The sequence below is a fragment of the Drosophila takahashii genome, chromosome 2L, assembly GCF_030179915.1.
Source record: "Drosophila takahashii strain IR98-3 E-12201 chromosome 2L, DtakHiC1v2, whole genome shotgun sequence".
NCBI lineage: Eukaryota > Metazoa > Arthropoda > Insecta > Diptera > Drosophilidae > Drosophila > Drosophila takahashii.
The window spans coordinates 35,171,533-35,181,795 of record NC_091678.1 but is presented as its reverse complement, the minus strand read 5'-3'; the positions used below and the strand labels follow the sequence as shown (position 1 = coordinate 35,181,795).

The 10,263-nt window shown below is 38.6% G+C and overlaps 1 long non-coding RNA gene across 1 annotated transcript; it reads right to left on the bottom strand.

Annotated features, from left to right (window-relative positions):
- Positions 1 to 2,899: 2,899 nt before the first annotated feature.
- Positions 2,900 to 9,830, bottom strand: LOC138912719 (uncharacterized). The gene is made up of 3 exons (XR_011418271.1): positions 5,209 to 9,830; positions 5,068 to 5,145; positions 2,900 to 5,001 (listed from the first exon to the last, which is right to left on the bottom strand). It is a non-coding gene; the product is annotated as an uncharacterized lncRNA (long non-coding RNA).
- Between the last annotated feature and the right edge of the window lie 433 nt (positions 9,831 to 10,263).

Below are 10,263 nucleotides of genomic sequence, written 5' to 3'. Positions count from 1 at the left end.
GGCGGTGGATGAAAACAATGGTCCGATTCAAAAAGCAACAAAAACCGAAATTACAGCTTTATCTTAATTGTATATATACAAAATTTCTAAATTGTATCTCTAAAACTAGAGTTTATGCCAAAAAAATAGACTTTTTTCCCATAGTGCATTCGTTAAAAAGTTACGGCGGATCAAAGTTTTTATCTCCATCTCCTTCGCACTCCCTTTAGCTGAGTAACGGGTATCTGATGGTCGGGGCACCCGACTATAGCGTTTTCTCTTATTTTATTTGATATCAGAAGTTTTTATTTGTTTACTTTTGCTCTCATAGGAGCTAATATAAACATTTAAATTTAAATGGTTCAACCATTAAAACTATTGTATTAAAACGAATTAAGTTAAAAAGTATTTAAAAATACCTTTTAAACGAGGTATAGCACATGTCTGTAGCTTTAGTAATTCAAAAGTTACGAACTTACGAAATTTAGCTATTTGTAGCTTTTTAAACTATTGTATTAAAACGAATTAAGTTAAAAAGTATTTAAAAATACCTTTTAAACGAGGTGTAGCACATGACTGTAGCTTTAGTAATTCAAAAGTTACGAACCTACGAAATTTAGCTATTTGTAGCTTTTTTCCCGGTAAAATAGCGGGTTTTTCCAAAATTCGTAAAACAAAAGTTTTGTATATGGAACTGCTTAAAGCAATTTAAATGATTCCATGAACCTAAAATACAGTTCGGCAGCGATAGTTGTTCTGAGGGGGGGGGGGGGGGGGGGGGGGGGACATAATCTCGCCGACATAAACTCGCCAAAATTTAGCGACATAAGATCGCGCGGGTTTATTTCGTTTTCCTGCGTCATAACCTCGCCCCAAATTATACGACATACACTCGCCGCTGCCGATTTTATTTCGCTCTGAAGCGACATAAACTCGCTCGACTTTATATCGGTTTAAAACGACATAACCTCGCTTGCGGCAACTAATTTGAATTTTGGGTTTGTTTATGTTTTCGAGTAAGTGTGACCGAAAAATAACGCACGAATTTTACTAAATTAACCAACCCCAGACCCTCAATAATTTACCGAAATTAGTATTTTTTTTGGGCCAGTTTTGGTTAGGTTGAGTACTAGCCCTTACTAGCGGTATAAGTTTAATGTGAAAAATACCAAAAGTTCAATGATTGAAAAGAGACAAATATAGATCAATGAAAGAAATAGTTCTTTGAAGAAAAGTAAAAAGAGACAAATATAGATTAATGAATAAGGTAGTTCTTTGACGCATTGTGCTTAAAGAAGTTGATGAACTCGGACGCAAAATGAGCATTGCATTTAAATTTCAAGTTGGTAGCCGGCAAGGGTCACGACTTATTCATACCCTGGACGACAACCAGTTGTTTGCGAAAAATAAAAAATTAAAAACGGCGATACAGCGTACACATGTCGCGTAAAAGATTGTAAGTCGCGAGTGTACTTATCCAGTGACGAAACGCGTGTGCTTGCAAATCCAGACCAACGGCACCATAATCATGGTGAACAAAGTCAGGAAATAGAAAAAAATCAACGCTTTTGAAGATGCCAAACAGCGTTGCCAAAAATCGACAGAGAACGACGACATTAAAAAAATTTTCAACGACGCACAGTGGCGCCTTGGGCCAAAAAACGTGCAATAAATCACTTTTTCGACTTTGTCCTAGAAAGTTGTGACCCATACCAATCGACAGGTAATTGATCCACTATTACAAATATGTAACCCTTTTTCAAATCAAAAAATTTTTGTAAAAGATATGAATTTTCAAAGTTGAACAATTTTTCACTTAAAAAAAACACACCGTTTTTAGGTAATTTTTCGCACTTCCGGGGGGTTTTTCTTAAAAACTAGGTATCGAATCGCTTTGCTTCTTTTTTCCACGGATTGGTGTGTTAGTTAAGAGTAAAAAAAGTAAAACATATTGCAGTTTGCCATGCGCATCTCTTAGTTATGAGTTATTTGCGAAACGTCCATTTTTTCCATATTTTTCAACTTTGATGGAAAATAAAAAAAAACTATTTAATACTATTTTTTGTATACTTCCGTAAAACGTTATTTGGACTTTCTTCTTGATATTACGAAAGTTGTAGCTGCGTCCGCCTGCGTCCGCGGTTTTAAGAGCCAAAAAAGGGAAAAAAGTCATGGTCCCAGAAATTGCATATGGCGCAACCTTGTGAAAGATTTGTCCAAAACATGGTTTTAAAGTCCTGAAAATTTTATATGATGTTCAACAGCTCGATATAAGAAATTTTAGTTCTACCACTTTCGGAAAAACTCGCTAGTTTAGCGGGAAAACAGCTATAAATAGCTAAAATACGGAAGGCCGTAACTTCTAAACTACAGAAGCAACAGACTTGTGCTGTATCTCGTTTGAAAGGTTTTTAAAAAAGCTTTAAGCGCCTCCTAAATGTAGTTTGTGTAAATGTAATATTGAAAAAGATATGCACAAAACAATTTTTTTTTAAATTTTTTTGTTTAGTTTTTTTTATTTTTCTCGAAAACAGCTCTAACGATTTTCTTTAAAACTTTAAACTGTATAGCCCTTGAGATTCCTTAAATTTTGGTATATATCATGTTACTGTAAAAAATCACGTTTAAATGTTATTCAGAAACGAAAATAGCCACTTTTGCCAGCTCAAAACAACTTACGCTGCCTAAGCATTGAATTTAGTATGTGCGAATCCAAACTGTATTCTAGGGTCATGGAATCACAACCTTGTCACAGAGTTAGAATCTTGTAATTATAGTCCAGAAATGTTAAGTCTATTGGATTTACCAAGTTTACCAAATTGTGACCATGTAACATACAACGTATAAATGGCCGAAGAGCAGATGGATATTTGAGAGAGAACAGCGGAGCACGCGCTGGTTCCGGCTATGTAGTTCGGTAGTATCGGTGTGGGAATAGAAATGCAGACTGATCTCTCAAGTGGCTCGAATGTACGCAATAGACTTATAAATTCGCGTGCTTGTAGTAGTAGATAGAGTAGTAGTAGATAGTAGGAAGAAGTATACCAACTAGAATTGGGAACCGGAAGTTAGAAAAGGGAGTTTAAGAGAGGGAGAACAAAGGGGATAGTTTTCAGACATTTTAATTGCAGACAACGAATTGGGGAGACTATGGTGGTAGTAGTCCCCGATTTCCCCACCCTACCATGATCGCCTTTAGGCACAGCCTACAGCTGGCGATCCCTTAGATAAGTTCCTACATTTCCAGTGACTTCCGGTAAAGCATGGCTTCCATCGATAACACTTTAGTTTCGGTTCATATTTATAAATTTATTCTCCATAATAATATTCGATAATTTTCAAAATAAACGAAAAAAAAAACTAATTATTTCCAACTAAAATCTACCGATATTTATTAAACATTTTTAATTCAGATAAGTGGCAGAAAGATTCCGAAAGAAACACTGCTGTGGAAGCAAAGGGTTAAATATATATAAAGATGTACATTCAATAATATAGTAAATAATATAATATAGTTCAATCATATGTAGATAATATAAGGATAGATAATAAGTTTTTAAGAAATTGAATTATATAAATGAATGGGGAAGGGCCATTAATTTGTACGAATTTTATAAATATTTAACATAATATTTATCAAATAATAATGTAAATATTATAAAGTGTATTTTTATTTCTCTCAGTGTATAGAGAAAACAATAGGAATCAGTATAAATTATGAATTTCGGATAAAATAATTTAATATTGAATTTTTAATTAAACTGAGCCAAGAAATTTCTTGCGGTGTATACCGTCATACTAAAATTTTATCCCAAAGTAAGGGAAAGGTTCTGTATAATCATGGGCATACACCGACAGAACACTGCTGACATTAACAGATTTAAATTATTTACCGAAATTTAATATCTTGGAATAAATTCATAAATCAAAAAAAAATGGTTAAGGCCGCACCGCGTAGTATTTAATTAAATTTTAAGTAGCAATTTGGAACTAGTGGCCATTTGTTTTTAAAATAGTACAAGACGGTAATTTAACTTTATTTCTTTACGTGTAGCGCCACGTGAATCCGAGAGCAAAAAGAAAAGGGCAAAAGAAAAACGGTGATTATCACTTACGCATGTGCTGCTCCATCGCCGAAAGATCTTTGGACGGGGGGGAAATACACCTGCAGAAATTAGCACTCGCCAAAACTTTACTGTTTCTTAATTTCGGTTTCACAAGGGGTTATTTTTGTTATTTTCTTTTATATTTTGCCATTACTTTGCTTTCGCATCACGCACTTTGATTTTATTATTTTGACAAGAATTGATTTTAATATTTTTCTCGGTGTAGGGGCTTTTTTTTTTTTTAATTTGGTTTTAAATTTTCACTGATTCATTTATATATTTTCATTTTCACTTATTCTTTCTTTATTACCAATTATTTTTACCAATTTTTGTACTAAGTTTTAGTACCACTTTTATTTTATATTTTCTCACTTTTCGACCATGTTGCAGGTTTTCTTTCGGTTTTCTTTCTTTACAGATTATGCCATTATAATTTTAAAGGGTTTATCAAACAGAAAAAAAATACCAAAAGAAAGAGGAAAAAAAAATTGGAGATTCACTTAACCCTATACCCCTATATGGACACATACATAACCAATACACGCTACTTTTTCTGATCGGGCGTTATGTAACCCTCACACGTGGGGTTGCTCGCGATTTATGATATTTTTATATTATTTTTAACCGATTTTTTCCGCCGCGCTGGCACGCGAAATACCCTTAGGGTTAAGGCCAGTGGGTGGTTAACTTTTTGGGGGGTTTTCCGCACTTTCACTCTTGATCAGGCCGGACGCTTAGGGCGCGTGTTGTTGCTGTCACCGCTGCCTCTTAAAACTGCTCGCCGAATTTGGGAATACCGCGCTCGGGAATTATTCCATTTTTGGGAATTTAGCTCTCTCTCAATTTGACTTCACAGGTGTTTGGAAAGCTCGGACCACTGCTTTGGAAAGATGTTTAATGGAAACTGGGTGCCATTCTGTTTAAGAGAATTTGAGAATTTGAGAATTTTATCTGCTATCTAGCTGGATGGCTGCTTATTTACCCTGGCACCGAAAAATATCCGTAAATTGTCTAGTCTTTTCCCACTTTATGTTGCCAAAACTCTGGAGTTGGTTACGCCCTGGAATATGATTTTTTTTAAAATTTTATAACCGCCACAACACAAGTGAGGGTTGGACTTAACCTTTTTCCTGTTTTATAGCTAATTTTCTGGAACCGTCTGCTTCGTTTGGGAACTTAAATTGGAAAGGCTGGGTTGAGGTTCGGGCGGCTTTATATACCCCCCACGGCCGGAAATCGGGGTCTCGTGTATGCCGGGTTTCCGCCTATAGCCTTCCAATATCGGAGCCGACTCTGATTATCCCGATTATTCCCATATGTCCCTATTCCAGGAAAACTAGCTAGGCCCTTTTGTAGCTAAACCTTTTCCTAGCTAAATTTTCATGTTAGTATTTGGCTAATCGTATCGGGAATTTCTCGGTATAACTTCAACTTCATTGTAAATTCGATTTCATTTTAATTATACTAATGTGTAGCGAAATGGTTAACATATTTATTTGACTATCCGAATTTTGTACCATGCATCTAAAACTGTGCCGTCGGCTAAGCAGTTACTGGGAACACTTTTGCACACAGTGCTATCTATTGCCTACTTTTAAGGGTGGCATCTTTTTGAATCTGTAGTGGTCTTTTGAGATTGCTTCGTTTATATATATTTTGTTTTGGTTTTTTTCCAAGCGCCACTACAAATCCCCCCCACCAAACTCACACTTGGGGTAACCACAAGAGTGAGCCGCGCTTATAAGGATTACTGTTTTATGTCCTTTCCATGGTAGGTGCCCACGTATCGCCCTTGCATATCCTCTATCTCATAGTAGGAATTACCTTTGCGTCTTCGAATTCTTCCTTTAACAAAAGTAGGGGCCAGTTTGGAGTTAAAGCCCTTTGCAAAATTACTTTGCTGAAAGTTTCGTCTATAAATTTCTTGCCCCGGGCGGAACTGAACTTCCCTGCTTCGTAAATTGTAGGTTTTCTCATTTCGGGCCTGCTGCTGTTTTATTCCCTCTTGCGCAGTCTTGCGAATAAGCTCGAATGAGTCATCCCGGTTAAATTGAACAGAGCGATCTTCTAACATTTGTAGATTTCTTAGAAGCTGATATGTCTCACCATTGGTTATCATGCTCTGGCCAAATGCTACTTGATACGGGCTACTTTTAATAGCCGAGTGTACACTACTTCGCAGCGCACAGGAAATATGGCTTAGTTTTTCATCCCACCTAGCCTGGTCAGTGTCTAAATATGATTTGATGGCAGCGATGGCCGATCTATTCACTCTCTCGGACGCGTTTGCTTGAGGTGAATAAACTGCTGTATATGAATGTTTGATTTTATATTTCTGGAGTAACGAGTTAAAGAGGTGTGACTTAAACTGAACGCCGTTATCCGACACGATGACTTCTGGAACCCCAAAGCAATGAAAAAGGTCTTCTTCAAGATAGTGTATTATAGCCTCGGCTGTAAACTTCTTCACGGCTTTCAGGAAAGGGAATTTCGAAAAATGGTCCAAAACTACAAAGATGCCAATGTTACCCGCTCGGCTCCGAGGGTATGGTCCTAGAAAGTCAACGTATATCCTTTGAAAAAATCGTTGGGTCCCGTCCACCTTTCCCATCGGTGGTCGTAGAGTTTGGTTGGGATGTTTCATGCTTTTACAAATACTGCAGCTGTTCACATATTCCTTCACATCCACGACTAAGTTTGGCCAATAGAAATAGCGCCGAACCTTTTCGAGGGTCTTATTAATACCACTGTGTGCAGATAAAGGATCATCATGATGCTCTTTCAGCACCCCAACTACAAGAGGTTTGGGTACCCACAATTTCCAGCAAACACCGTCGGATATTTGTTCTTCTGATGCATGCTCGGCTCGCCTATAAATATACTGATCAATGACTTTGACATCTGGCATTCGCGATTGATTTTCAACTATCTTTGTTTTGATGTCCTTATATTCCCCTGAATTAAAGTGCTCAGATTGTAAATTGATAAATTTATCTATCTCAATAGCGGACAAATCTTCGGTGTGAACGCGAGAAAGCGCGTCAGGAACGATATTATGGCTACTTTTTACACGCTACTTTTTCTGATCGGGCGTTATGTAACCCTCACACGTGGGGTTGCTCGCGATTTATGATATTTTTATATTATTTTTAACCGATTTTTTCCGCCGCGCTGGCACGCGAAATACCCTTAGGGTTAAGGCCAGTGGGTGGTTAACTTTTTGGGGGGGTTTTCCGCACTTTCACTCTTGATCAGGCCGGACGCTTAGGGCGCGTGTTGTTGCTGTCACCGCTGCCTCTTAAAACTGCTCGCCGAATTTGGGAATACCGCGCTCGGGAATTATTCCATTTTTGGGAATTTAGCTCTCTCTCAATTTGACTTCACAGGTGTTTGGAAAGCTCGGACCACTGCTTTGGAAAGATGTTTAATGGAAACTGGGTGCCATTCTGTTTAAGAGAATTTGAGAATTTGAGAATTTTATCTGCTATCTAGCTGGATGGCTGCTTATTTACCCTGGCACCGAAAAATATCCGTAAATTGTCTAGTCTTTTCCCACTTTATGTTGCCAAAACTCTGGAGTTGGTTACGCCCTGGAATATGATTTTTTTTAAAATTTTATAACCGCCACAACACAAGTGAGGGTTGGACTTAACCTTTTTCCTGTTTTATAGCTAATTTTCTGGAATCGTCTGCTTCGTTTGGGAACTTAAATTGGAAAGGCTGGGTTGAGGTTCGGGCGGCTTTATATACCCCCCACGGCCGGAAATCGGGGTCTCGTGTATGCCGGGTTTCCGCCTATAGCCTTCCAATATCGGAGCCGACTCTGATTATCCCGATTATTCCCATATGTCCCTATTCCAGGAAAACTAGCTAGGCCCTTTTGTAGCTAAACCTTTTCCTAGCTAAATTTTCATGTTAGTATTTGGCTAATCGTATCGGGAATTTCTCGGTATAACTTCAACTTCATTGTAAATTCGATTTCATTTTAATTATACTAATGTGTAGCGAAATGGTTAACATATTTATTTGACTATCCGAATTTTGTACCATGCATCTAAAACTGTGCCGTCGGCTAAGCAGTTACTGGGAACACTTTTGCACACAGTGCTATCTATTGCCTACTTTTAAGGGTGGCATCTTTTTGAATCTGTAGTGGTCTTTTGAGATTGCTTCGTTTATATATATTTTGTTTTGGTTTTTTTCCAAGCGCCACTACAAATCCCCCCCACCAAACTCACACTTGGGGTAACCACAAGAGTGAGCCGCGCTTATAAGGATTACTGTTTTATGTCCTTTCCATGGTAGGTGCCCACGTATCGCCCTTGCATATCCTCTATCTCATAGTAGGAATTACCTTTGCGTCTTCGAATTCTTCCTTTAACAAAAGTAGGGGCCAGTTTGGAGTTAAAGCCCTTTGCAAAATTACTTTGCTGAAAGTTTCGTCTATAAATTTCTTGCCCCGGGCGGAACTGAACTTCCCTGCTTCGTAAATTGTAGGTTTTCTCATTTCGGGCCTGCTGCTGTTTTATTCCCTCTTGCGCAGTCTTGCGAATAAGCTCGAATGAGTCATCCCGGTTAAATTGAACAGAGCGATCTTCTAACATTTGTAGATTTCTTAGAAGCTGATATGTCTCACCATTGGTTATCATGCTCTGGCCAAATGCTACTTGATACGGGCTACTTTTAATAGCCGAGTGTACACTACTTCGCAGCGCACAGGAAATATGGCTTAGTTTTTCATCCCACCTAGCCTGGTCAGTGTCTAAATATGATTTGATGGCAGCGATGGCCGATCTATTCACTCTCTCGGACGCGTTTGCTTGAGGTGAATAAACTGCTGTATATGAATGTTTGATTTTATATTTCTGGAGTAACGAGTTAAAGAGGTGTGACTTAAACTGAACGCCGTTATCCGACACGATGACTTCTGGAACCCCAAAGCAATGAAAAAGGTCTTCTTCAAGATAGTGTATTATAGCCTCGGCTGTAAACTTCTTCACGGCTTTCAGGAAAGGGAATTTCGAAAAATGGTCCAAAACTACAAAGATGCCAATGTTACCCGCTCGGCTCCGAGGGTATGGTCCTAGAAAGTCAACGTATATCCTTTGAAAAAATCGTTGGGTCCCGTCCACCTTTCCCATCGGTGGTCGTAGAGTTTGGTTGGGATGTTTCATGCTTTTACAAATACTGCAGCTGTTCACATATTCCTTCACATCCACGACTAAGTTTGGCCAATAGAAATAGCGCCGAACCTTTTCGAGGGTCTTATTAATACCACTGTGTGCAGATAAAGGATCATCATGATGCTCTTTCAGCACCCCAACTACAAGAGGTTTGGGTACCCACAATTTCCAGCAAACACCGTCGGATATTTGTTCTTCTGATGCATGCTCGGCTCGCCTATAAATATACTGATCAATGACTTTGACATCTGGCATTCGCGATTGATTTTCAACTATCTTTGTTTTGATGTCCTTATATTCCCCTGAATTAAAGTGCTCAGATTGTAAATTGATAAATTTATCTATCTCAATAGCGGACAAATCTTCGGTGTGAACGCGAGAAAGCGCGTCAGGAACGATATTATGGCTGCCCTTTCTGTGGAAGATTTTAAAGTCAAACCCTTGCAACTTAAGAGCCCATCGAGCTAGTCGGGAGCTTAGGTCTGACTGAGACATCAGCCATTTTAACGAAGCGTGGTCTGTTATAACCGAGAATTCCTGACCTTCAATATATGCTCGAAACTTTTTTACACACATGACCGCTGCCAAGCATTCCTTTTCAGTTACTGAATAATTCCGTTGGCATTGGTTCAGTTTTCGAGACATATAAGCGATTGGCACGTCATTGTCGTCCTGGTCTTTTTGCATTAGCACACCACCAACACCTGTATGGCTGGCATCGCAGTGAATCGAAAAGGGTCGTTCAAAGTTAGGACTGTGTAAGACTGGGGCCTCGATCAGTAACTTTTTTAGACACTCGAAAGATGCCTGTGCTTCCTGAGTCCAAAGAAACTTCCGTTTGTGCTTCAAGGTATCTGACATGGGTGCAGCTACACCGGCGTAATTTTGAATGAACTTATGATACCATCCTGTCATTCCAAGAAAACGACGAACTTGCTTTACGGACCGCGGAACCGGGAATTCTTCAATCGCCAATACTTTTTCAGGGTCTGTCT